The sequence below is a fragment of the Rattus rattus genome, chromosome 5 (assembly GCF_011064425.1).
Source record: "Rattus rattus isolate New Zealand chromosome 5, Rrattus_CSIRO_v1, whole genome shotgun sequence".
Lineage (NCBI taxonomy): Eukaryota > Metazoa > Chordata > Mammalia > Rodentia > Muridae > Rattus > Rattus rattus.
The window spans coordinates 121,126,371-121,153,670 of NC_046158.1; the positions used below are offsets into that span (position 1 = coordinate 121,126,371).

Consider the following 27,300-nt stretch of genomic DNA (forward strand, 5'->3'; position numbering starts at 1 on the left):
GTAGAGGCATAGTGAAGTTCATAGTTAAGGGAACCATTTATGGCTATTGCAGAGTGACTGTAAACTGGCTGGTTATATTACAGGAACAACTGGGAAGAGTTGGATTGGAAGCAGGACAATCTATAAAGCTCAGAGTATGTCTTAGATTCCTGTGTCAGCTAAATAAATATTATGTACAAATGGTTCCACAGCTTCCCAAAATAGTATCACTGACTAGGGATCAAATGTTCAAACATATGAGCTCATAAGGCACATATTCAAATCACAGCATTCTTCCCCAAGGTCCTATAGGTTCAGGACCACCTCATACTACAAAAAATGCCCAGTCCAACTTCAACACTCACTATATAGTCTTAATAGTCCCAACACTATAAAAGTCCAAAGACTCTTCTGAGACAAGGCAATATCTTACTAACTCTGGGCCACTGGGAAATCAAAAAGTTTCACCCTTCCAATATGGAATGACGGAGTTAACACCATAAGGGATGAATAGGAAGATATCAAGGAGACATGGGGCCAAACCAGAACTAAAGTCATGAGAGTAAACAGCAAATATGAAATATGAACTACATATCTACAATCTGGGGCTCAGGGTGACATCATCTGGGCCCTAAAGGCTTGGGTAGCCCCTTTGTTTGGGCTTACTGGCTACATACACACATATACATACACGTACACGCACACACACACACACACACACACACACACACACACACAGTCTTGGGGCACTTCTGTTCAATGCCTTGAGATTTCCTAAAAAGACAAACATTCCTCCAATCCCCAACATCATGGGGACTCTATTGCCATTTAGTCTTTACCTTCACAGTCTTACAAAGTAGCCTTTCTGGACCTCCTTTTTGGGCAATCTGAATCTTTTGTACATTGTCTGACTCCAATGTCATTCTGGTCTAGACCTACCTCACCCTGTAATTTTTCCATTCCTCCAAAAACACACTGCATGGGTAATGCCAATTTTTGTTTCTTATGTAAAATATCCTTTAGTCTCTTTCCACCAACATCTGTTGTGGCCTGAGTTTACCTAGAAGAGCATATTTTTTCAATAATCTTATTAAAAGAGGATGCTCTCAAACTTTCAGCAAGTGGGACCTTGTTCTTGAGACACCATTTTGATTGCCCCAGTAGAGTGGGAATTCTCTCTTAAATTGTGCTGATCTCCATAATAACTTTGTTCATAGTTATTTCAAATTTGCTCTTTCTCGCTATACATTTTTTTTGCCTCTTTCTATTCTCTCCCACTGTGAATTGGCCAAGGTACTGAGTAATAACCATGTATAGTCTAAATGTTGTATTTCCTTGAATGTCAGACACCAAACAAATTATTCTATTACTCTTAAATTTGGTTTTATTCCAATTTTTAAACATGAATAGAACACAGATATATTTTAACCCAGAATGTAACATGAGTTGTCTTCAGTCAAATTCCTAGAAGAATCCTTGTTCTTCTGTGAAACCAAAGAACGGCCTTTTGTTTCTGTGCTTCCTTAGACATTCTTCTCATCCTCATCCAAACCCGTGGCCCATCAAACTCTGTTTACAACATTCTACTGCAGTGGTTCTCATCCTGTGGGTCATCTGCCCTTTGCCAAACCTCTATCTCAAAAAAAATATGTACACTATGATTCTTAAGTGTATCAATATTACAGTTACGAAGTAACAATGAAATTATTTTATGGTCAGAGGTCACTACAACATAAGGACTGCATTAAAGGATTTCAGCATTAGGAAGTTTGAGAACCACTGTTTTCCATCTTCTCTAGTCTACAGCTTCAAACACTTTCTCATTTGTTCTGCAAACCAAATCTAAGGACTAGGAGCCACACAGTCCAGTTTGCTGATGCAAAACCTCAATATTGAATATAGCTTTTATCATATTCAATTTTTTAACACCTTAAAAGAGGAAGGCTTTTTTTTTTTACAGTTCAAGGTTTCAGATGATGTGTTTTAGTAGGAAAAGACAACAGAGTTCAAGGCAGTGGGAGTGGCTTGCAGTTTGTGGGAAAAATGAGGGAGCTGGCTGCATTGGGGCATCAATCAAGAAACAGAAGGACATATAGGAATCAGGCCTGCCTAATGAATTCTAGAGTTTGTCACTGTGGCCCTGTGTTTGCCAGATAGTTTCCATGTAAAGTAGTCCACAGCTAATAATAAATATGATCCAAATAATTCTACCAGCTAAGCACCTACTACCATTCAGACACATATGCCTGTGGCCAACATTTTACATTGTAACCACTGTAATACTTTTTTATTTCTGGAGCTGAGGACCGAACCCAGGGCCTTGTGCATGCTAGGCAAGTGCTCTACCACTGAGCTAAATTCCCAACCCCGTAACCACTATAATACTACTATCAATTTGTGCCTTATATGTGTGTATACACACACGGGGAGGGGAAAGGAGTAAAAGTAAAGGGGTGAGGCCATACATAAATTCCTCCAGCATCTAAAGAAACAAACAAATCTTCCTGGCCCTGACCTCTATTTACTCTTAAAGTATCCTATTCATGAAATTGTAACTAAAGAGAAAATTGTATTCTGAACTTGAATGGTCATATCCGAGCTTCCAGAGGCATTTTATTTCTATATTGTAGAGGGAAAAATGAGGTCATATTTAATAAGTAATATAAAAGTTCTTGAGTACAAATGAAAGCTATCGAAAACATGTCTTCTGATTGTATGGGAGGATGGGAAAAAAAAACTGAACTGACAGAGAGAGGCTTGTTTTTCATTGCTGTTAAGATGGGCCTCTTAGATTTGTTGGGGTTTGAACAGTATTTTAAATTTTCTTTTGTATGCTAAATAGGCAAAATTACATTTGCTGTTAACGTGGTGTATGGTGCATTATTTAACATAGCTGAATAAATCCATTTAAATCATTTGGGAAGGGCACATAATAAAATAATGCATTCTCCTTCAGCTTAATCATCTAAAGCTTCTATTTACTCTGGGCTTCTAATTCCATGCACTGAGGAGTAGGAAGCTTGTATGCTCTAAAAATCTGATGCAAGTAAAATTTATCCTTGGGTGCAAGACAGAGATTTGAATTTAGGCCTCACAGGACAAAATTAAAATGAAAATGTATACAGTGAATTCATGTGGTTAATTTATAATTAATTTAGGTGAAAATGAGCTTTAAATATGGGTTTCTTAGTACAAACAGTGCATTCATGTTTTGCTGAGTAAAGGGGGATTCATAGCTTGATGTTCTTTAGTGAACCATATTTGACTTGAATAATACTATTATTAGTATTATGTTAGTCTCTATCAGCTTGGATTTCAATAAAAAGTGGCCTCTAATTTGAGTCTTGGTGTAAGGAATTTGTCTTAGCTAGGGTTTTTATGGTTGTGACAAAACATCATGGCTGAGAGCAACTTGGGGAAGAAAGGGTTTACTATAGCTTATAACTCTCAGGTTACAAACGAAGAAGTAACTGAGCACAAGAACTAAAGGCAGGAACTGAAGCTCTTGAGGAATGCAGCTCACTGGCTTGCTCCCTAGGGTTTGCTCAACTTGCTTTCTTATATTATCCTGGACTTCCTCTCCCAAGATGGCACCACCTACAATGGGCTAGACACTCCCATATCAATCTCTAATTGAGAAAATATCCCACGGACTTGTCCACAAGCCAATCTTTTATCTTTCATTCATTTTTTTATACATTTGCATTTGAAATATTATCCCCCTTCCCCATTTCACCTCTAAAAATCTCCCATCCTATCCCTCATCTCCTTTGCCTCTAAGAGGGTGATTCCATACCCACTCACCTACTCTGGTCTCACCCCTCTAGGATCCCCCTTTGCTTGGGCAGCAAGCCTCCACAGGACAAGCACCTCGCCTCCCATTGATGCCAGATAAGGCAGTCCTCTGCTATATAGCTGGAGCCATGAACCAACTCATGTATACTCTTTGGTTTGTGGTTTAGTCCCTGGAAGCTCTGAGTGGTCCCGATAGTCGATATTGTTCTTTCTATGGCTCCAATTCCCTTCAGCTCCTTCAGTTCTTCTCCTAACTCTTCCATTGGGGTCCTGGGGCTTTGGCTGTAGGTATCTGCATCTGTCTTAGGTGCTGGCAGAGCCTCTCTAAGGACTACTATACCTGGCTCCTGTCTGTAAGCACTCCTTTGCATTAGCAGTAGATCAGGGTTTAGTGAAGGCAGACAGGATGGATCCCAAGGTGGGGAAGCTATGGGATTCATTTCTGTCCCTGCATTTTCTTTAGACAGGAACAATTTGGGATTAAAGATTTTGAGATTGGTACGTGGCCCCATCCCTCTACTATGGACCATGTCTCTCTATTGGAGGTGATCTCTTTACCTTCTATCTCCCTGCTGTTGGGGCTGTTGAGTATTTTGGCTAATGTCATCCCCATTACTTTATGAAGTCCTTGGTGCCTCTCATATGTCTGGTGTCTGGACTTCTTAGTGGTTCCAATCCCTGCCCCACCCCCTCCCATTCTCCACCTCTCACTGCTACATATTTCTATTAATTCTCCTGGCCCTTAGGTCTTCCCTCCTGTCTCATACCACACTTGATCCTGCCCACCTTTTCCCGCTCCCTCCCCTCTCCCATCAAGATCCCTCCCTCCCTCTGCCTCCCATGAATTTTTTGCCCACCCCCCCCAGTGGGATTGAAGAATCCACACTTTGGCCTTCCTTCTTGTTAAGCTTCATATGGTCTGTGTGTTATATCATGGATATTCTGAGCTTTTGGGTTAATATCCATGTATCAGTGAGTACATACCATGTATGCCATTTTGCTCTGAATTTTCCCATTAGCAATGCTTTCGTTGTGTCCCATAAGTTTGGGTATGGTGTGCCTTCATTTTCATTAAATTCTAGAAAGTCTTATTTTTTTCTTTATTTCTCTCCTGACCAAGTTAATATTGAGTATAGTATTGTTCAGTTTCTGTGAGTATGTGGGATTTCTGTTGTTTTTGCTGTCATTGAAGAACAACCTTAGTCTGTGCTGTTCTGATAGAATGCATGAGATTATTTCACTCTTCCTTTATCTGTTGAAGCTTGCTTTGTGTCCAAATATGGTCAGTTTTGGAGAAGGTATCATGAGATTCTGAGAAGATGGTATATTCTTTTCTTTTAGGGTGAAATGTTCTGTAGATATCTGTTAAATCCATTTGGTTCTTAACTTCTGTTAGTTTCACCGTGTCTCTGTTTAGTTTATATTTCCATGATCTGTTCATGGGTGAGAGTTGGGTATTAAAGTTTCCCTATTACTATGTGAGGTTCAGTATATGTATTGAGCTTTAGTAACATTTGTTTTACAAATGTGGGTGCCCTTGCCTTTGGAGCATAGATGATAAGAATTGAGAGCTCATCTTGGCAGATGTTTCATTTGGTGAGTTTGAAATGTCCTTCTCCATCTCTTTTATTAACTTTTGGCTGAAAGTCTATTGTAGTGGATGTTAGAATGACTATTTCAGCTTGTTTCTTGGGACCATTTGCTTGGAATTTTTTTCCAGCCTTTTACTCCGAGGTAGTGTCTGTCTTTGTCACTGAAGTGTGTTTCCTGTATGCAGCAAATGCTGGGTCCTCTTTACATATCCAGTCTGTTATAGCCTATGTCTTTTTATTGGGGAATTGAGTCCTTTGATGTTGAGAGTTATTACAGACCAATGATTGTTGGTTCTTGATATTTTTGTTGTCAGAGGTGGTATTATGTTTGTGTGGTTCTCTTCTTTTGGGTTTGTTATTAGATGATTTATTTCTTGTTTTTTTTTCCCTTGGGTGTAGTTTCCCTCACTGTGTTGGAGTTTTCCTTCAATTATCCTCTGTAGGGCTGGGTTAGTGGAAAGATATTGTTTACATTTTGTTTTGTCATGGAATATCTTCATTTCTCTCTCTATGGTGATTGAGAGATTGGCAGTGTATAGTAGCCTGGGCTGGCATTTGTATTCTCTTAGGATCTGCATGACATCTATCTGTTATCTTCTGGATTTAGACTCTCTGTTAAGAAGTCTGGTATGATTCTGATAGGTCTGTCATCATATGTTATTTGTTCTTTTTCCCTTGTTGCTTTTAGCATTCTTGCTCTGTTCTCTGTATTTAGTGCTTTGATTATTGTGTAATGGGAGAAATTTTTTTCTGTTCCAATCTATTTGATGTTCTATAGGCTTCTTGTATGTTTATTGTCATCTTTTTCTTTAGGTTAGGAAAGTTTTCTTCTAGGATTTTGTTGAAGATGATTTCTGGCCCCTTGAATTGGGAATCTCCACTTTCTTCTATTCCTATCATTCTTAGCTTTGGTCTTTTCACCATGTCCTGAATCTCATGTATATTTTGGGTGAGGAGCTTTATTCACTTTGTAGTTTCTTTGACTGTTGCATCAATATTTCCTATGGTATCCTCTACGTCTACCTCTTGTACTCTGTTGGGGGATTCTTGCATCTGTAAGTCTTGATCTCTCTCCTAGGTTTTCCATCCAGGGATTTTGCTAATGTTTCCATTTCCATTTTTAGATCCTGGATAGTTTTATTCAATCAGTCCCCTTTTTGATTGTGTTTTTCTGTATTTTTAAAAGGAATTTATGTGTTTCTTCTTTATGGGCCTCTATCTGTTTACCAATGTTCTCCTCTATTTCTTTAAGGGAGTTAAGGGATTTACATCTTTTCTAAGGTACTCTATCATCTTCATGAGATGGGATTTTAGGTCAGAATCTTGCTTTATGGATATATTAGAGTATCCAGAGCTTGGGATGGCAGGAAAACTGGGTTCTGATAGTGCTCAGTGGCATTGCTTTCTGTTATTTTATGTTCTTGAGCTTCGCTCTGGTTTTAACTGGCTTTAGTATCTCTGCCTGAAGCCTATCCCTCCTGTGAGCCTGGTTATGAAAGACCTCCTGGGAGTCAAGCTGTCTCGGTGTGGGCAGGATGGGGGTTGAAGGGGGCTGGTGCTCTCTATCTGTACCTGAGTGCAGTTGTGGACTGAAAGGAAGATGCAGGGCAGTTTGGTACTGTATCTGCTGGGCCCTTTGGGGTCCCAGTTAGGACAGGTATTGGGAGGCTCTCACCTGTGAGCCTGGTTGTGACAGACCTCCCGGGAGTCAGGTGTCTCTGGGTGTGGTAAGGGGTCTCTCACAAGCCAGTATTATGGGAGCATACTTTTTGTTTTCCAAATATGGTTACCCATTCTCAAATGGCTGTAATTTGTGTGGAGTTGACAAAAAGCCAACCACAACATAATCTTTCCCTCCATGTCCCTTCCATGAGTAGTGAGTTTGTTTGTTGGAAACATAAGCTAAGACCATGACATTTTTCCTTATTAATTAAGATTAACTGTTTCATAGCTTTCAAGGGATAGAGAGGTTCCTGGAAGGTAGAAGAGTCATGCTTTGAAAAAGACAATAGTAGTAAAGAAGAATATGTTAGCAAGGAGTAAGAAGTACAACCCAGTTTCTAACTCATAGTTCAATTTCTATAGATAAACCAGAATTAGCAATATGTGATTAGCGGTATTAGCGGTAGTTAAACCCAAGATGTAATTTTTTTTTTTTTTAGGTATGGTAAGTTTTGTGGTTTGAATGTGGCGTGTCGTCCACAGACTCCTGTATTTGACACTATGTTCCCAGCTAGTGGAAGTGTTTGAAAAAGTTGTGGAACCTTTAGCAGGTAGAGCGTTACTGAAGAAAGTAGATCACTGAGGCAAGAACCAGTTAGGTTTTATAGTCTGGCTCTATTTCCTGTTCCTCCTCTGCTTCCAGACTGTGAGTGCAATGTGACCAACTCCTGATGCCATGCCTCCTCTGCCATGGTGAAATGAATTCCTTAGAAGTGTAAGAAAAAAAAAGGTTTCTTCCCAAAAGTGTTTCTTGCCAGGCATTATGTCATAATATTGAGAAGAGCAACTAGTAAAAGATACTTCTGTCCTCTTTTCCTCTTTCCTTCATTCCCTTCCCAAACAAGAATATTGAAACTTCATTATTCAATTTCATCATTCTTTCCTTCAAAAGAAATTAAGTGACAAGGAGTCCAGAGATTTGTAATATAGAGATCAGAGAGAAGGAAAGATTTCCTGTACTCCAGGCCATCTTATGAGACAGAAATGTCCTCCAGTTTGGAAGAAATCAGTGCTGGACAAAGAGAGTGAGTTAGTGCCTAGCAGTGGGAATAGAGGTAGAGGTGGGATGCTGTGTAAAGATACAGATATGGAGTCTCAAGTGCATTCTGAGTTTGACTCAGTTCTGCTACTTATAAAGTTCATGACTTTGGCCCACTTACTTGCCTTTTCTAAGGCTAAGTTTCATTATCTATTATAAAATAGAGACAAAATAGCAGAGTTATAAGAAAAAAGAAGTCCTAAGAGTCAATTAATTAACTTCAATAAAGTCTATAGAAACTGCTGCACATCAACTTTCCCTGAGATTGCTGTTATATAGGATATATTATGTTACATGATTTTAAAAAATATGAAAATACCTTTTGAGTTGATAACTTGGTTCATTTGCTTCAATTCTGAGATTGGACCCCATGGGTTACTTGAAGAAGTTTCATGAAAAAATTATAACAAGGTCAAGTGACCTCACATCCAATACAACATATTCCCATGCGGTTGTGAACACTCAATAGTCCCTCTCCACCACCTTGAAAACTCCTCAGAACAGAGGCAGGTCAGTACTTAATCCCACTTCCTAAATTAGCCAGAGTCCTCAGTTTCCTAAAATGTGTCTGCTTTTTCTTTTCAAGCTGTAAGGTTAACCTCTTAAAAAAAGTTGGATTTTTTGCAAGTAGATTTCCAATTAGAGCCCTTGATTGAATAGCTAGTTAAAATAGCACTCTCAGAGTTACTCCCCCTCTTTTCCGTTTCTTTTCTGTTTTAAATTTTTTGTCATGTCATGCTATACTTGTCATTAATACCATTTTGACTCATTAAAACAGATGTATGTTTTGAATTTATTTCTCAGTGTTAATGGCAAAATTGTAAGATTTTGATGTCATAGGTTGGTAACTCTTGACACATCAAACCAGAGGTCATACTTCTAAGTTGTAGTTAGATTTTTTTGGACACAGAAAATTCATGTATCTCGTTGGATGAACTTATTTACTTAGATTAGGTTTTCATTTGGTAGAATAAGTCAATGTTTTTAATTGCTAAGGTCCCACTGAAATGTTTTGGGCTTTTTCCACAAATCTGATGATAGTTCACATCTATTGATTGTCTTTGAGGAGGTAGGCAACTTGAAAGGTCTAATACATATCTACCTAGAGTTATTCACAAATAAACATATATTATTACAATATATTTATATCTTAATTTATAAAATATATACAATTGGTAAATAAAACTTAGATAATAAAATTAAACCCCAATGAGAAGCATAATGAATTTTGTTTGAAAATAAAAGAATTTCCTTAAACAGCGAAGTATTTATAATCTATCATATGTGAGAGACAGGGTAGAGTCCAGGACTACTTTGAACATATCCTTATAGTTTCCATCTTCCATAATCTGTACCATAGAAGGTTCCTGTATAATAGATCCCTGAAGCCAGGAAGAGGAGCAGTTACCTTACAGAGAGGAAAGGCTATGTTGGTTATGTCCTAGGTACTAGCATATCTAGTGTTTTAATACACGTTTACATTCTATCCCCTTCACTTTCTTTTGCTTGCTCTACTATGGGTAAGCTCTAGACCCAGGACTTGTCCATGCTAGACAGACACTATACCACTGAGCTACATCCCAGCTCTACCTTCTTTCCACTCTAAGACTGGGACTTCACCTTATTTTTAGGCTGGCCTTCAGCTCTAAATTTTCCTGACTCAGTCTTCTGCATAGCTGAAATTGCAGATTTCTGTCACTGGGCATTACTTCCCGGCACAGATTTCTATAGCACAATATATTGGAGAATGTGGTCCCTTCATTCAAGCCCTGGTTGGAGTATAGCTGGCTTTGCAAGGGTTAGGAGAGATTATTGTTTTCTCAGACAGTGCCTTCTCTAGTCTTCCCTCTGTTCTTGGTATGTGTTTATATAAATAAATATGTTTTCTTTTTCTTCTTAGAAGTTTCCTGAGGAGCTCAGTGGCATTTCAGAAGCCCTGGTTTCTCAGAAGCAGATCTTGACCTCTCTATCTTGACTGGATGTTTGCCTGCCAGCTTAACCTTGTAGGGTCAGTTATCAGCATGAACCCACTCCTCCAGCTCCACATTCTTTTACTTTTTTGCACATTCACCTTCTCCTTTTAACCTCACCCCTGCTCCTTCTAACAATCTGATTTTTAAGAGATCTTTTGACTTTGATGTCTTCCCATAACGTTGTATACATGTACATATGTGTGTGTCCTTGTAAAGTTGGCAACAATCTTAGATAAATAAAGAAGCTAAGCACAAGTATCCTCTTGAGTAAAAGAATTACTATTGAGCAAGGCTCAATTTTTTTCCACCCCGTGTTCATCTTCGTTTCATCAGTCTTTCTGAAACATCCATTACTTTTTAAACCCTGAACTCCCTCAACTGTTCCTATCAATATTTCAGAGTTTCCAAGTTAAGAAGTCATAAAGCCATTAAACAACGCAGGAAACTCTTCAGTGGCTTTGAAACCTCACCCAATACTATTAGTTCTCTTGAAAATGAAATTGGGTCAAGTTAGAATTTTAAGAATTTATTGTTCAGACAAAATAATAGGCTAGTAGTCTCAGGAGAATCTCTAGGGCCTGGGGCCAAAGACTTGGGCTGAACTAGGTAAGACATCTTAACATCTGAAATTTATTCAACAGGGAAAGAAACCCTAAAAGCAGTAGTTTACAAATGTAAATTTTATTTGTTGTTGTTTTTTAAGCCTTTTGGGTGTCTCTGCAAAGTTTTAAAATAAAAGTTACACATATGTCACGTACTATATATTTTAAAGAATTTATTCACAGAGACGTAGCCTAACCAAGCTAATTAATATGTGGATTTCCACACGTACTTAACATTTATTCCAGTGAGAACATTTTCAGTTGGCTTTCAGTGGTCTCAGAGAACACCAGATGCTATTGGTGGCAGTCACCACAGTTCAGTATTCTCTACACAAGTTCAAAAGCTGACAGTTGAGAACAGAAGCCTGGAATGTAGCCCTACCTTCCCAACATTGGTTGTGACACAGTTTAGAGAGCAGAGTGAAGGAGAGAGTGAGCATGTGTAAGGTCGATTGTCATAAATTCTTTGTTGGAGTAAAAACTTTTAAAAGCTCAAGATTTTATTTTTACATGTCAAGTCTTTGAAAAGACTTGCCCTTCTGGCTCCTTAATCACGTCATGGAGACTTGGACATCTTTGTGAGGGTGTGGGCCTGTGAGTGCAGATGCCCTCCAAGAGTTGGAAGCTTAGCTGCAGTGGAGATGAGATGCAGGCAATTGTGAGTCAGCTAACACGGGTGCTGGGAGCTCTACTGGAGGCCTCTGAAAAAGCAACACGTTCTTTATTGCTGACTCATCACTCCAGATCAAATAAACTGACACTTCCTATAATCTGCCTGAAAGCACATTGGTTAGTTATACTAAGCCACTGAAAAAGAATCATTAGCTTTTATATTTTGCTCATGTTGCTTTGAGCTATTTAGTAAAGGCTGGATAATTTAATTTTGGCGATAAGCAGTTCGCTGCGGATAAACCAACGACTCACTATTATTTAGCTTTTAACAGTTCCTTCTCTCAGTTGGGCATGATGGCACCTGCCTTTTATAAAGCCCAGCACTTGAAGGGTAGAAGCAGGAGGATCAGAAGTTTAAGACTATCCTCTGCTACATGACAAACCTATTTCAAGTAACCAAACCAAATGAATATATATTAGTTCTCTCTATCACCAGGTTAGTGAAGGTATTTAATTCCAGCAATGCATTTTTCTTATATGCCTTTCTCCTCTTCACATGTGTGCATTCACACACACACACACACATACACACACACACGCACACACAGAGTCATGCATGCAAGAATATACATGCATACCACAGTTACGATATAATTCCACAGTATAATTTGATTTTACCTATTGTGTCATATAAGACATAAATTAGTGTTATTTTATTGATTCAGGCTTCCCCCTTTACCATTTCTCTCATATTTTTCCCCCTTACGGTTATTAGCTTCTTCTCTGGGAATCTATCAATCACTGGAGGATACTTTGTCAAATAATTCTATAGACCCTACTTCAGCATGCCTTGGTGCCATGAGGGAATTACCTATTGTCCTATCCAAAAAGACCCAGGGTGCTTTCCTCTTTAACGTGAGTATGGGTCGGATCCCGAAGAACCAATGAGAACAGAAGAAACTGAAGTCACAGCTTACATCTCTGAAACTCAGTGCACGCTGGTTACTTTCTGGGAACGTTTCAGAAATTACTTCCTGTACTCATCAGCATATGATGAGGTGATTTTAGCATCACCCCTTCTTTCAAGACAAGGAAGGCAAGGTCCCGAGAGATCCAGCAGAGACTTTGCTACAGAGATCCTTGAGACATTGGTACAGGTCAAGCCCAACTTGTGAGCAGGAAGGGCGAGCCTCCAGAATCTCAGCCCTTAGAGGCTCTACCAAATGGCACATTATACAAGTGTGCATAGCTCCCCTTTCCAAACTCTACTGTAAACACGCCTGTTGCGGTTCATTTTAAAGCAGGATGCTAATTTTTCAGTTTATGAGCACAGTGTTCGCAATTTCGACGATCCCCTTTGGAATGGTACACTCTGTGTATCTGGAACATTTCATCTGGCATTCACTGAAGCTTGTTAATATCAACAACTGGCTTTGTTGGCTCCTTCAGATAAGCCCATTTAATCTATGATAGCTGGTCTCGAGCAAATTCAGCATGAGCAGAAATGATACTGAATTAAGGAATTTTCACTATGACCGGAATCTCAAAATAATTTTAAATGCGTATGCGTATTTGCTTTCTGTCGGTCTTCCTGTGGATGAATGGTTAATGCATCCAAATATCATTTCCACTGACTAAGGCGCTCATAGTATGTGGTGTCGATCGCTTTACCTTTTACACATTAGGTGTCAGCTTTGTGTTTTCTGATATTCCGGTTATGCTTTTAAAATAATTGGGCAGAGATGAAAGTATTGGCAGGTGGGTTGGAGCTTTGGCAATTTTCACTGTAAGAAATCAATCGACAAAGCACCAAACAGCAAAATATATTACTCATTGGCTGGTAAGTCGTATGTCCCGGAGGCTGTTGATCATGCTGGCTGCTGGCTGCATGCCTACAGAAGGGCAGATGGAAGAGAGCTGGCTGCTAAATCGTTCCTAGCACTTGAATCTCAGCATGACTGGGGACTCTGAGCAGGGCTGGGAAAATATTTCTGGAGTAACTTATCTTGCACTTAGCAGTGCATTTGCATCACCCCAGAGAGACGTGTTTTGCTGAGATGACTTCTGAACAAGGCAATCTCATGTTTCCTAGCCAATGGAATGATTATTCTTCGCACTGGGTTCTATTGATGGAACGCTTAGAACAATTAATTGGAAAGCCTTTTTTTTTTTTTAAAATCCAAAGATAGTTCATTGTAGTCCTGCTGGTGATACTGGAGGTATAACTGAAGAACTACTGTGCTGTTCTGTGGCCTGAGGTTATAATTGAAGAAGAACATGCTTTATTATATTTTCCCTGGCAGCATTGCTTTAATATGTCCATCGACATACATAGCCTTGTAGCTACAAAGGAAAAGAAGTCATGGAAGACCAGCATGAACTCACTGTCTCCTACTGTACTGACAAAATATCAAGGATTTATGCTTTCTTTTTTCTCATTCTTTCTTTTCTCTTCTTTTTTCTTATCTTATTTCTTCTGACAACTTTTTATTTTTTCACATCACCTTGGTATAGATTTGGGTTGATTTTGATGAGAGAACAATATGCTGGTTTGTCCTTCCTTTGGAAGAGAGAAGAATCCCACAGTGAGTAGGAGCTTGCAAAAGCCATAGGGTAGCCCGGAACTCTTTTCTCCAGACTACATGTCCCTCCCTCATTGCAGAAGACTAGACTGGGGCTTTTCCCACCCTTCCCAGGCATTGTCCTACTTTCTGTTTGGATGATCACTGCAAAGGCTGGCTTTCTGACCACCCCATAGTGCACCCCTCACCCACCCACCCCCAAGATCACTGTTTGTTCTTGTGATCAGTTTTCAGAATGCACTTCCTGAGCTCTGTTCTTACCTCTTCAGAGTCATGCTGCATTACTGCCTTGCAAAAACAGAGCAAAACTACCCTGTGTGGAGAGCTAGGTACGGCTTCAAATTTTTATCTGTTCATTTGCAGCCTTGCAACTCTTCCAGATGTCTCTTCTCTCACTCACGGGGAAAGAGCTACTTGCTCTACCTCTTTCATTTAAGGGCGTCAGGGGGAGGCACCGCACAACTTCTGCTGCACAAAGAGCAGCTGAAACAGTCAGAAAGTCCTGCAGCCACACTCAGTCAGCTTTTGAGGCAAAAGTTATTTTGGGGTTGAAATAGAAGAAGAGTATGAAATTTGCTGTAGACAGTTGTGATTTTGAGCTTCATTATAGTCTTTTGAAGTTTCCTTTGAAGAACTTACCTGTTTTTTTATTTTTAAATTTATTTATTTATTTACTTATTCATTCATTCATTCATTTTTACAGTCCAAATTTTCTTCCCCTCCCAGTCCACCCCTGACTATTCCACATAGAGTACCTGCCCCGTGCCCCCAATCTCCACAAGGATGTCCTTACCTCACCCACCCCACCAGACCTCTAAACTTCCTGGGACCTTCATTCTCTTGAAGGTTAGATGCATCTTCTATGACTGTATTCAGACCCGGGAGGCCTCATCTCAGCTGGTGTATGCTGCCTGGTTGGTCGTTCAGTGTCTGAGAGATCTTGGTGGTCCAGGTTAATTGAGACTGCTGGTTCTCCTACAGGGTTGCCCTCCTCCTCAGCATCCTCCAGCTTTTCCCAAATTCATCCAGAGGGATCAGCAGCTTCTGTTCCTTGTTTGTGTGCACACATCTGCATCTGACTCTTTCAGCTGCTTGTTGGGTCTTCTGGAGGGCAGTCATGATAGATCTCTTTTTGTGAACGCCCCATAGCTTTGGTAATAGTGTCAGGTTTTGGGGTCTCCTCTTGAGCTGGAACCTACTTTGGGCCTGCTGCTGGACCTTCTTCTCCTCAAGCTCTTCTCCATTTTTATCCCTGTATTTCTTTCAGACAGGAAGAATTATGGGTCAGTGCTTTGGCTGTGGGATAGCAAATCCATCACTTGATACACTGTCTTTCTGCTGGAGGTGGATTAAATAATTTCCCTCTCCCCACTGTAGGGCCTTTCATCTAGGGTACCCCCCCCTTTGAGTATTGAGAGTCTCTTACTTCCCAGGTCTCTGGTACATTCTAGAGTGTCCTCCCAACCTCCTTCCTCCCAAGGTCTTCTGCTTCCATTTTTTCTGCTGGACCTCAAGGCTTGAGACCTTTTCCCCCACCCAATACCAGATTATGTTCCCCTCTCCACCCACCCCCATCTCCTTATCCTCGCCTGTCCTTCCCACTCCCTTGTGGTTGCTTTCTTTTCTCTCCCAAGTGGGACTGAGGAGTCCTCACTTGGGCCCTTCAGCTTGTTGTTGACCTTTTTGAGTTCTATGGATTGTATCTTTGGTATTCTGTACTTTTTTTTTTTTGGCTAATATCCACTTATTAGTAAGAACATACTGTACTTGTCCTTTTGGGTCTGAGTTACCTCACTCAGGATAATATTTTCTAGTTTCATCCATTTCTTACAAAACTCAGTATGTCCTTGTTCTTAATAGCTGAGTAGTATTCCATTGTGTAAATGAACCACATTTTCTGTATCCATCCTTCTCCCATGAGACGTTTGGGCTGTGCCCAGCTTCTGGCTATCACAAATAAGGACCCTAAAAACGTAGTGGAACATGTGCCCCCGTGGCATGGTGAGGTATCTTTCCAGTATATTACCAAAAATTAGTATTGCTGGGTCTTTAGGTAGGTCTATTTCCAATTTTCTGAGGAAGCTCCAAATTGATTTCCAGAGTAGTTGTACCAGTTTGCAATCTTAGCAGCAGTGGAGGAGTGTTCCTCTTTCTCTGCATCCTCGCCAACATACGTTATCACCTGAGGTTTTGATCTTAGCCATTCTGACTGGTATAAAGTAGAATCTCAGGATCATTTTGATTTGCATTTTTTTTCTGATCACTAAAGACTTTGAACATTTCTTTAGGTGCTTCCCAGCCTTCGAGAGTCCTCTGTTGTGAATTCTTGGCTTAGTTCTTTACCCCATTTTTTGATTGGATTGTTTGGTTTTTTGGTGGTTAGCTTCTTGAGTTCTTCATATATTTTTGATATTAGCCCTTTATCAGATGTGGGCTCAGAGAAGATTTTTTTCCAACTTGTAGGATGCTGATTTGTCTTATTAACTATATCCTTTTCCTTACAAAAGCTTTCCAGTTTCATGAGGTCCCATTTATCAATTCTTGATTTTAGAGCGTGAGCCACTAGAGTTCTGTTTAGAACTTACCGATTTTAAATAAGTTTTGACACTTTTAAGTATTCCTGTAGCAACAAATATAGGTAAGGAAGTTGGAAGGTGTATCCATTTATAAAAACATTTGTTTACCTTATCAAAGCAGCTATCTATAGAAATAAAGTTCAAACATCTCTAATATTGACATACTTACAGAGCAAAAAGGATAGGAAATAGAAAGAATGGATACACTTAAAATTAAGACATTCAGAGTAATAGGCAACTTGATGTGCCTTTAACCTATAGGTTAAAAAAGTCCATTAAGTTGTAATATAAAACATACATTCATATAATTTATGAAATGATGGTGAACAGAACCTTTTAGAAATGCATCTTCTGTGCAGATCAAAGCAGGCTACACAGGTGGAGCACCTGGACAATGACCTCTAGAGATCAGAACAGACTTTCTCAGAGTTTATGAGTTTCAAGTCCCACCTATTGTCTGACAGTAGGATGCAGCAGACCTTATAGTAGGCACTTCAGTGAGAGATGTGACTGTGGAAAGGAACTCCCAAGAGTCAGAGTCCCTGCAACATGGACTTGTGTGAAAGAAATCTATCAATGGACATCAGTGGATTTGTGTAAACATTAAAACATTAAAATTATAGACCAGAGGCTGAAGCGATGGATCAGTAGTTAATAGCACATATGACTATTGTAAAAACCTGAGTTGTTTCTAGCCCCCATATCAGGTTATTGACAATTGGCTGTACCTCCAACTGAGGCCCTCTTTTGAATTTCGTGGGCAACTCCTTATGTCATCTACAGAAACTTATGCAGCCTCACATCCATATACATAAATAAATAGATCTTTTGTAAAGCATGCACAAGACGCATGTGATAAGAACAGGTCAAATATAGTATGCATTTCTGGCCTTTCCTAGGCATTGTCTTTCCTTTAGGTTATAACTAAGGATATTTGATTGAATTGCAAATAGCACAGGAATACATGACTTGAATGCTGTAAAAAATGTGAATTCTTATATTTAAAGAAAAAACATATAAAGTGAGAATAGCAAAGAGGATTTGAAGAAGTAGAAACTTGCTGGCAGAGAACATGTGTGCTGGGGCAGAAGTATTCTAAACACTCTGGTCAGGACCTAGCTGTGTGGAGAACACAGGGCTTCTTGTGTGAGTACTTCACATGTCAGTGTATTTTCTTGAACATCATTTAACATCTTTCCCTTGTTTCTTCACCCATGCTTCTTGTGTTTTGCTACTGACCTCCCTGGGAGGGACACTGTAAGACTTAAATCATTAATGATGATGAAGTGCTTTTGAAATTGGAGACACTGCTTCACCTCTAACTTGGACACATCTAGAAATTGCCACATATACAGTATAGAGTTGTCAGGCTCCCTTCTGAAGCCCTGCATCAACCATGCCTCCCACTCACATCAGGAGGAATTGTGGCTGTGGATTTGAAAGTACATCTGATTCTGCTTGGCTTATATGTGCTCCTGTTATGGTATTGTTTTGACATTTTGTATGTTCATTTGTTGGGGGATTTTAAACTCTCTGTAATCAAAGGCAATAAAAGTGCCTACTACAAGCATTTTCAGAAGGTAGTGTCATCCTGATTGAGGATGAAAACTTGGTCTCCTGAATACAAGTCTTGGAATGGCATGTTCATCTGACTTGTTTGACCTTGTGCAAGAAGGGCAGTGATTCAGAAGTGCTCATTTGACACATTGTCTATTGCTTTAACCATCAGCATGGTCTCTCTCTCTCTCTCTCTCTCTCTCTCTCTCTCTCTCTCTCTCTGTGTGTGTGTGTGTGTGTGTGTGTGCATTGACCTTCCTTCCACTATCATCAGGAGGATGACAAACTGAAGGATGTAGCCTTCATAAGTAGTGCTAGCGTTGAGAAAGCAAGCGTCCTGTCTTTTTGTTCAGGAGGTCCATGTTTGTTGCTTATGAGTGCTCATTTCTGGGCAGAAACCCAAGTCACTTTGTTAAACATTCATTCTTCCTTAGAGGACTTTTTCACTCAAAAATCTAGTGTGAGGGAGATCGGCTGTGACATCTGTCATGTTACCAAGCTCCAAGATTGATTCCTGTGGTCTACTTGGTCTGATAGAAAATCGTGTCTTCTCTTCCAGTCTACATATCCACCTTCAAATATGACTGTTATAGATCAAGGTGAGTAGGTGATTAACTGCATGGCTTCCTGTTTATTCATTCATATGTAGAAAAGTGTGGAGAGAGGAATGACAGCAGCAATATAAATAAATCTTTGAAGTTTTGGTTATTGAAGTTATGTAGGATTCAGAAGATGTAGTTGAGATGGATTGTTCAGAAGATAACCCAAATATCCTACTTCAACTCCAAATGCCAGGCAACCTAAAAGATAAACAAGTAGACAGAATTCTCGTCAGTTTCTTTTGCTCAAATCATAGTGACATTCTTATATTTTGGAAATTCCTAGGTAGTCTTTTTATTGTCTTTCCCCCATCTTTTATTTGTCTTTGTGAAAAGTCTTGCTTTGTACCACAATGTGGCCTATAATTTACTATCTTTCTCAGGGTTGCCTCAAGTTAATCCTTCAAACGCTAGAGTGTTCAGTCATCTCTTTGGGCACTGTATACTCTGACAGTTTGGGTCAACTGGGAAAGACGCTGAAACATAGATGAGAGGAAGTCTACTCATTTCTGTAGGTATAATTCTAGATGATTGATATGACCGGCCAAAGCTCTTTTATACTCATGAGGCCAGACCGTGATTGTTAGAAGGTGTTAAATAGAACAAGAAGGGGTTTGACTGCTCAAATACAATTATAATAGGGACCAATTTGAACAAAGCTCAGTGTCCCGGTTTGTTTTGTACAAAAATTTTTTTCATGATTACTCATAGAATATTAGTCATGAAACCCCATTTTTGTTAATCAGACTCACAGAAGACTGATTTCTGAATGTGTTACTTTGTTCAACTCTAATGCAATGGATCTAGTTTTGTACCCACAATGTCCCCTGTCTGTCTATTTACACTTACTTGGTGTTAATGGATTCAAGATGGAAAATTAGTGACTAGAAAATTGGTGACCACAGAAAAAGGACTGCAACATTTAGTTATTTAATTTGACCTGGAATGGAGCCTAGAAAATCATTCTTATCCCTTGTAATGATTTCCTATGTCTTAGCCAATTGGGCTTCAAAGACAAACTAATCAACCTGGAAGGAAAGCTCAGTCAAAGTGACTGCTATTGGAGCATGAGGATCCGAGTTTGATGCTGAAACTCACCTAAAAAATAAGATAAAATCACAGTATAGTGGGACATGCTATAGTCACAGAAAGAGCCAATGACAGGCTATTCCGGGGGTACACTGTTCAGCCAGTCTAAGTTAATCAGAGAGCCCAAGGTTCCAGTGAAAGTCCTCTATCTCAAATAAACAAGACAAAATTTTCATGAGGAATGATATCCAGAGTTGGTCTTTAGTGTTCATATGAGCCCACAGACAGCTGTAGGTAGAGGCAAATAAATATGAACAACCAGATGAACACATAAACAAACTATATATGTATATGTATATGTATAGATATCTCTATCTATCTATCTATCTATCTATCTATCTATCTATCTATCTATCTATCTATCTATCTACCTATCTATCTATTCTGAAAGCTTGGAACAAATGGGAAAAGATGATGAACCACAGATGAGAAGTCTACTCACTTCTGTGGGTATAGTTCCAGGTGATTGATAGGACATGCCAAAGTTCTCATTCATATATATATATATATATATATATATATATATATATATATAGAGAGAGAGAGAGAGAGAGAGAGAGAGAGGAGGGACCAAAAATAAAATAGCTGGATAGAACTAGGGTATAGAAAACTGAGATATTACTTACTGTTCCATGGGATAAAAACCTGATATCAGGATCAATTTCTGATATGAATAGTTTCTGGGTTATGGACTCCTGATTTGTTAACAGTCTTTCTAAGCCTCTTGCATTAAGCACCAATCTTATCCTAGAGGGATCTACTCTAGGACCTCATTAAATCTACCTTACCAAGGTTCCACCTTCTCATAAATTCACATAATGGATATGGTTTTAATATGTGAGTTAAGGTGCGAAAGTTAAGGTGTTTCATTCATAACATCTTATAGTTAGTGCTGTAGCTTAGATGCTGAGCATTATCTATGAATGGTCCACTTACTCATGATGTAAGTGATTTCTCTCTGACACATCCTACAGCTATGGAATACTACTCACTTCAGCTCCCAAATAGCAGGTCCATGTAATCTCAGACTAGAAACTTCAAAACACAGAGACAAAGCAGACATCTCTTATTGTTCATAAGCTAATTACTTCAGGGACTTCATTAGAGTGGCAGAAAACTGGCTTAACACAGTAAGTAGACTCATGATAATCTGTTTATTCATTTAACATGCATTTACCATACATCTATGAAATTCCATTCCCTGGTCTTGATTCTTATGTTTATCAGTAAATAAAATAGAGAGCAGTCCCTTTCTTTAGGTCTCAAGATATTCTGCCATGCTCTAAGCCTATGAGTGCCATTACAAAATGGACTCTTGGCCAGATCTCTGCCCTTTCATATTTCGTTCTAAGTTATATGTCAGTGTAATTTTCAGTGAAACTCTGTTCACCCATTGGGTCTAGCTCAAATACATATGAAATTGTATTGGTCTTGAAGTGTGGCTATCAAGACTGAGGAGTGGAAATTTAACATTTAATTTCAAATCAGATGGCTGCAAAGCGCACATGCCGCTTAGTCTAAGGAGCTAAACTGTTTCTTGTATGCTTCTTGCCTGGAGCTGGCTGGGCTTGGAGGTGGGAGCCATAGTGCCCTGTGTGTTGCCACAGAAGCAGTGGGAAGAGGAGCGATTATGTTCTTCTTTTGGCCTTTAGAGAGTTGGTGTTTCTCATTGAGAAGATTGAGTAGAAAAACAGCATCTCTTGGAGTACAATTCATACAAATGCGTTATAAGCCATGCTGCGCTAGTATATGATGCCAGTGGCTAATTCCCTATGCTTATGACGTATGTCTTTCGTTTTAGTTCCATGACACCGACCAAAGGTAAGTCTTCCCCAAGTGGAATTCATGATGTTGTGTGCCATGGAAATCCACTCGGCATAAGTGTGCTCAAAGTCCAATAGAGGAGGCCAATGTGAGCAGGTGAGGGCTTAGCCACATGCTGGAGAAAAAGTAATGGCTTAAATCAGAAGATTTAACTTCGACTTTGGACCTGCTGTCTTGAGAAGTTTTACAGGACCATTTCTATCACAGAGGTTGACTCTTCCTTGAGCTGTCATGCAGGTTTTCAAGGCCATAGGCAGTCTAACTATGTGCTTATTGTTTTCATTTCCCCCAGTACATACAATGCTGAATATGAATTGATAACATAACCTCCTTTCCTGAAACTCAGAAACCTTCACTCTTCTACCAAGACTTAAAATAATCCACTATGCTATAAACTAAAATATGAAGAGTTTTTCTTGTAAAACGTTCATGTGCTTGTGTGTATGCATGTGCACTGATGACTGACATGCGTGTGAATGCAGGTGCCCTGAAGCTGGAGTTTTAGAGTGTCTGTGAGCTGCCCCATGTGAATGCTGGGTATTAAATCAGAATCTCTACAAGAGAAGTAAGGATTCTTAACCACTGTGAGAGCCCTGCAGTCCCAAGGTGGATAAACTTTATTCAGGAAGGAAGGGAGAAAGGAAGACCTTAGAGTTCATCCACTTCAGTTGAACATGAAAGCACCTTCTTGGCCAGTAACACTTTTCTTTCTTGGAATTCACATTTAAGATATACGATTAGTTAGTGGACTTAATACAGAGGGCGAAATGGTCAAAGCCAAAAGCTCTCTGAACTGTGTTTCCTTCCGAGGTGTTTTTTTTTTTGAGAGTCCCTCTCTCAGCTGGTCTGGTTCATGTCACCATCTACAGTTAATCCCGACTCTCCCCCCTTCTACTCAGCCCAGGAAGGCTTCTGGTTGCTCTAAGTGAGAAAGAACTGAGCCCTCACTTCTTAAACTCAAATTGTTTACTCTCTGTGTGGAGATCTTCAGTCAAATTCTACATAGTATGTGCAAAGAGAAGTCTAGTAAAGCTTATTTCAGTTGCCTTGTAAATTTATTTAGCTGCTGGAGGAGAGAGGGGGAGAGCGCTTTCATCTCTATTTCTCCATGTTTCTTGCTTTGGCAGCCACCGGCCTTAATAAAGGCTACAGCCATCACATTGCTTGACTTGCCTGTAGTCACATGGAATCCATAAGAACATGTTGGTGTATTAGGGCAGGGGAAGCTCCGGAGAAGGTGATAATGGCTTTACATTTGACTTTCAGTTAATGATTTTGTAAAACTGCAAATGTTCTTCCCTTAATAGAGCCAACTTCTAGTTCCTTTCTGGAAGTGAATAACAGGAAGAAGTGATGAGTGAAAGGGAAACCCAGCATGATATTCAACATCCCCTAACCTTTAATCACAAATGCAAATTCGTATTTACTCAGATGGGGAATTAAAAATCTTTGATCTATTTCACATGGCATCACGTAGGATCATTGGAACATAGTACAAGTTTGAAGATAGACCCAATAAAATAACGTGGTGGTGAATTATTTCATTGTATTTTTAACCTGGAATTTTTAATTTTAAAAGTATATGCTCCTGTGGGCAGTGTGTTAAACTCTCCCAAAAGCCAATAATCTAAATATTTCGAAACAGTTTTCTTTTAAAAATTTATATTACCTTTGTTATAAAAAAACCTTGCAAATAAAAACATAACATATGTAAATTAACCAGACTTAAAATCTGAAGAGCTCTGTACATTTAAAATAGGTATTTGGAATAGATATGGGGGAGATTTATATTAAGTTGTATAGTTCATTATTAGATATGTTTTATGCCCATATTCACCACCAAAACCAAAATATCCATGACAGTATTAGCTTTATATCCTCTTTTATAACCTAATACCTGCTTCAGTTCTTCCTCATCTCTCATTCCCTTTTACTTAGCCTGCTATTTTCTGTTTCTATACCCATATGTACATTTGTATGTATGTATATATATGTATATAACATATATTATATAAGTGTATATGTATAAATGTGTATTATATACATATATGTTATATGTAAATATAAATACATATAAATATATTTATACTTACATATACACAAGTTAGCTTAATTGCACCAATAAGAGAGACCCTGTGGTTTTCAAAACTATTTTCATTCAAACCACTTAGACTTTTATCAATTTCACCAATTATTCATGCTTCTTCTCTGAATGGCTTGATTGGATAACTTACTTTTACTTTTCCCATTCGCCCTATGTATTGATACCCATGACTTCAGAGTTGTACTGACAAAAATTGCTACCTTTTAATGGAGGTAACATCCACAGTACTGGAGGGATTTCACTGTAGGATCAGACTTTGCCTTGTTAAGATTTCTTTGAAAGCATCAGTGGGGGTGGGGGAGTGCTGATCCTGCCACGTAGCAGTTTTCATTTTTCAGCTGTGATGTGGTGTGGGGAAAAAGGGTCGAGTGACCCTTTTGCTGCTGCGCTGTCATAAAAAGGGGCAGTTTGATAGCCCTGGGTATCTCTGGCTGCTTGTTGCCAAGGGTTAGGCAGGAATGAGGAAATGAATGAGTTCTAGACACAGACCAGAGGACTAGACATTGAGTTTCAGTATTCTATTTGTTAAGTGTATGCTTGTGACAACATTATTTGACCTATATGGCCTTTACTTTTTTCTTAATTTGTGTAACACACAGAAAATTCATCACATTGATTTAATGACTAAATGATATTGATAGATTTATATTAAGGTTGTCTTGCTTTTATTTCTACTTTATATTTTAAGGACATCTCATTCAAACAGAAGATCTAGCCTTTGCCCTCATCTCCTGGGTTATAATTCTTGTTTTATTCAGGATTTGGTGGATACAGAGAAAATAACAATGTGTTTTGTGTAGTTGGCCCATAACTCATATTCCAAAGGTAGAACTCCACCACAGTGAGATACTCTCCTACGAAAAGAGAGGTTTTCTTGTTGGGGCATTCTAGTTTCCAACATTTTCTCTCACAATCTTATGCCTTTTTGTTTTCCTTCAGAGAAACTTCTCAGACAAAAAAAAAGTTCAGAAGACAGGAATTACAGACAGCAGGTGACATTAGAGCCCTGATGTCACTGGTACAACCAAAGGCAACATTTTAGTACCAATGACCAACCTGATGTATAGTACAGGAGGGCAGGTGGAGTGGACAGTGATTCTCAACCTTTGGGTCAAGACCCCTTTGAAAAGCCTCTATTTCTAAAAAATTTATATACTGTTGATAACAGTAGCTAAACAGTAGCTAAATTACTAACATTGCAAAAATATATTTATGGTTGGGAATTATAACATGAATTGTTATGCAGCTTTGTTATAACGTGAATGCAGTTGCAACATGAGGCAGACTAAGAACCACTGTAATTAATAGATAGATAGATAGATAGATAGATAGATAGATAGATAGATAGATAGATATTAGATATTGGGATGGTAGATATTAGGGTAACTATTGGAAGATCCTCTAAGAATGACATCCTGGGGATTTAGCCAGGGTGGCACCTAGGAAGAGGCCCTGGTTGGTCCCCAGAAAAAAAAAAAAAAAAAAAAAAAAGAATGACATCTAGAGGAAAAAAGTTAGGGCATTGTACAATAATAGGGCCCCAGTCTTTGCCTTTGTATTTTGCTTCCTGGCTGCTTTAAGGAAAGCAGCTTCTTCTGTTATCAATCACATCACGCTATACAGATTCATCCCTGGCCCCAAAGCAACAGAGTAGACTGACCAAGAATTGAAACCTTCACACTATAAGCAAGACAAATCGTCCTGACTCATAAATTCACAGGTATTTTGTCACAAGAACAGAAAGCTAACACACTCAGAGCTGCATAATTTAGGATATCACCCAGACTAGAGTTTCAAGCACAAACAGCCAGGCAGCTGCAGTGATCCACGGGCAGCCGACTGGAGAAAATCAGCCTCCAGAGACACGAAGACTGTTTAAAGCAGCTTGAAAGGAGAAACAGAGCCAGCATGGCAGCCTAAGCATGAAAGGAACAAGACAATCACTTCCTGATAAAGTTGCAGGCTTGTAAGATCCGGTATGTCTCCCTACGGGTTTTTTGGTATGATTTTACTCTTGTCTTTTCGTATGTACTCTACGCAGGCGCAGACCTGAGGGAACTCATTCCTTACAAAATAGATACTGCCAGTGAAGACCTCAGTCATGCGTTTTTGTCATTTTATTTTTATATAGAATCTGTGTTGCTCACGCTGGCCTTGAATTCACTGTATAGACCAGCCAAGCCTTGTACTTGTGATCTTTTTGCTTCAGGTTCTGGAGTCTAAATTAGCTCGCTGCGCCTGGATATTGTTCTGTTTTTTGTTTGTTTGTTTTTTGTTTTTTTAAAGAGGATACATTCTATTTAATATGAATTTATCAAAGTATAAAAAGGAAGGAAATTAATGAAGAAAATATCAATAGCTACTCAAAGAATATCTGGAATAATTTATTTAACAGACTTTTTCTTAAGTGGGAAAGTATTTTACTTTGTTGGTATTTCAAAAGGATTTAAGAAGAGTGTATTTATATAGCAAAAATCACTATCATTGTACATATTTAAATATTTGTTACAGTTCTGATAATAAGCCCTGTTAGGGAGATTATTATAAAATTTATATCCTCATACATGGCAAGGGGGGTTAAAAATGATTCTTTTGAGAAATAATTTGACACTATGTTTTAAACTATAAATAAACACTTTGTTTCAGTACCAAAAGTCCTTAGAAATTATGTGTAAACTACCATGAAAATCTTAGGCACAAAGATACATAATTTAAATATTGAAATATGAATCTTTTGTTTTTAGAGGATACTGGTAAAGTAATTCACTTTTCAACTTGATAGATTATTAAGCAACCATGAGGGAGAACTGCGAAGATTGTGCTGCAGCAGAGAAAATTGCTTTTACTTATGACACAAAATGAAAAATAATGGAGACTTATTCATAACATGATAAAATTATATACAAATAATAAATAATAATAGTAATAACTTATCCAGATTAGAGACTGTTCTTTTGCATTTTAGGGCTGTAAGTTACTTACATTTTATAGGTACTGTCAGAGCATTCACTATTTGTAATTTTGCTTTAGAAATGAGGACTGTGGACACATGTAGGATGGGTGTTTGATTATGGGGTCCATAGCTTAGTCGTGTTTTAATACAACTGGTTTAATACCAAGTAGACTATTACAAAGCAACTGTGATGTCCGCCAACTGGATTAGGCATCAGACTCTTGTTAAAAAGTCTCATTCCTCCTCAAAACTCTCCTTAGTTTGGATGTCATCAGCACTTTGGGAATCCCTGGGCTAACTGCATTGTGACTTACTGGTGGCTAAAAAACTAAAGCTCTCTAAACAGTCTCAATGTCAGTGATTTTAAGAACAGATTATAAATAATACAGCTATAAAGATTAGCCAAGCAAAGATTCTCACAATGTAAATTTGGAGTAGAGATGGACACTGTGCCCTCTATTCATGGAATCAGGGAGCATCACCCTACAAACATACCAATGTGTACCCCAATGGAGAAGTTACACTGAGCTTTACCGAGATTTCTATCGAGGACTAGTTTCATAAGTGTGATGGCTTGAATCAAGGGTCAACCTTAGTCTCCCTTCTATGTCTCCTCCATAGTGATCATGTTAATTTCTTAACTGATCAGCTCCTTGCAGCTATCTGACTAATCCTTTTGTTTATGGCATTAATATAGCACAG

At 38.8% G+C, this 27,300-nt stretch overlaps 1 protein-coding gene across 1 annotated transcript in view; it reads left to right on the plus strand.

Moving 5' to 3' along the window:
* The window catches only part of Macrod2 (mono-ADP ribosylhydrolase 2), a 2,209,545-nt gene that overhangs the window by 1,462,206 nt on the left and 720,039 nt on the right, over positions 1-27,300 (plus strand). The window lies entirely within an intron of this gene.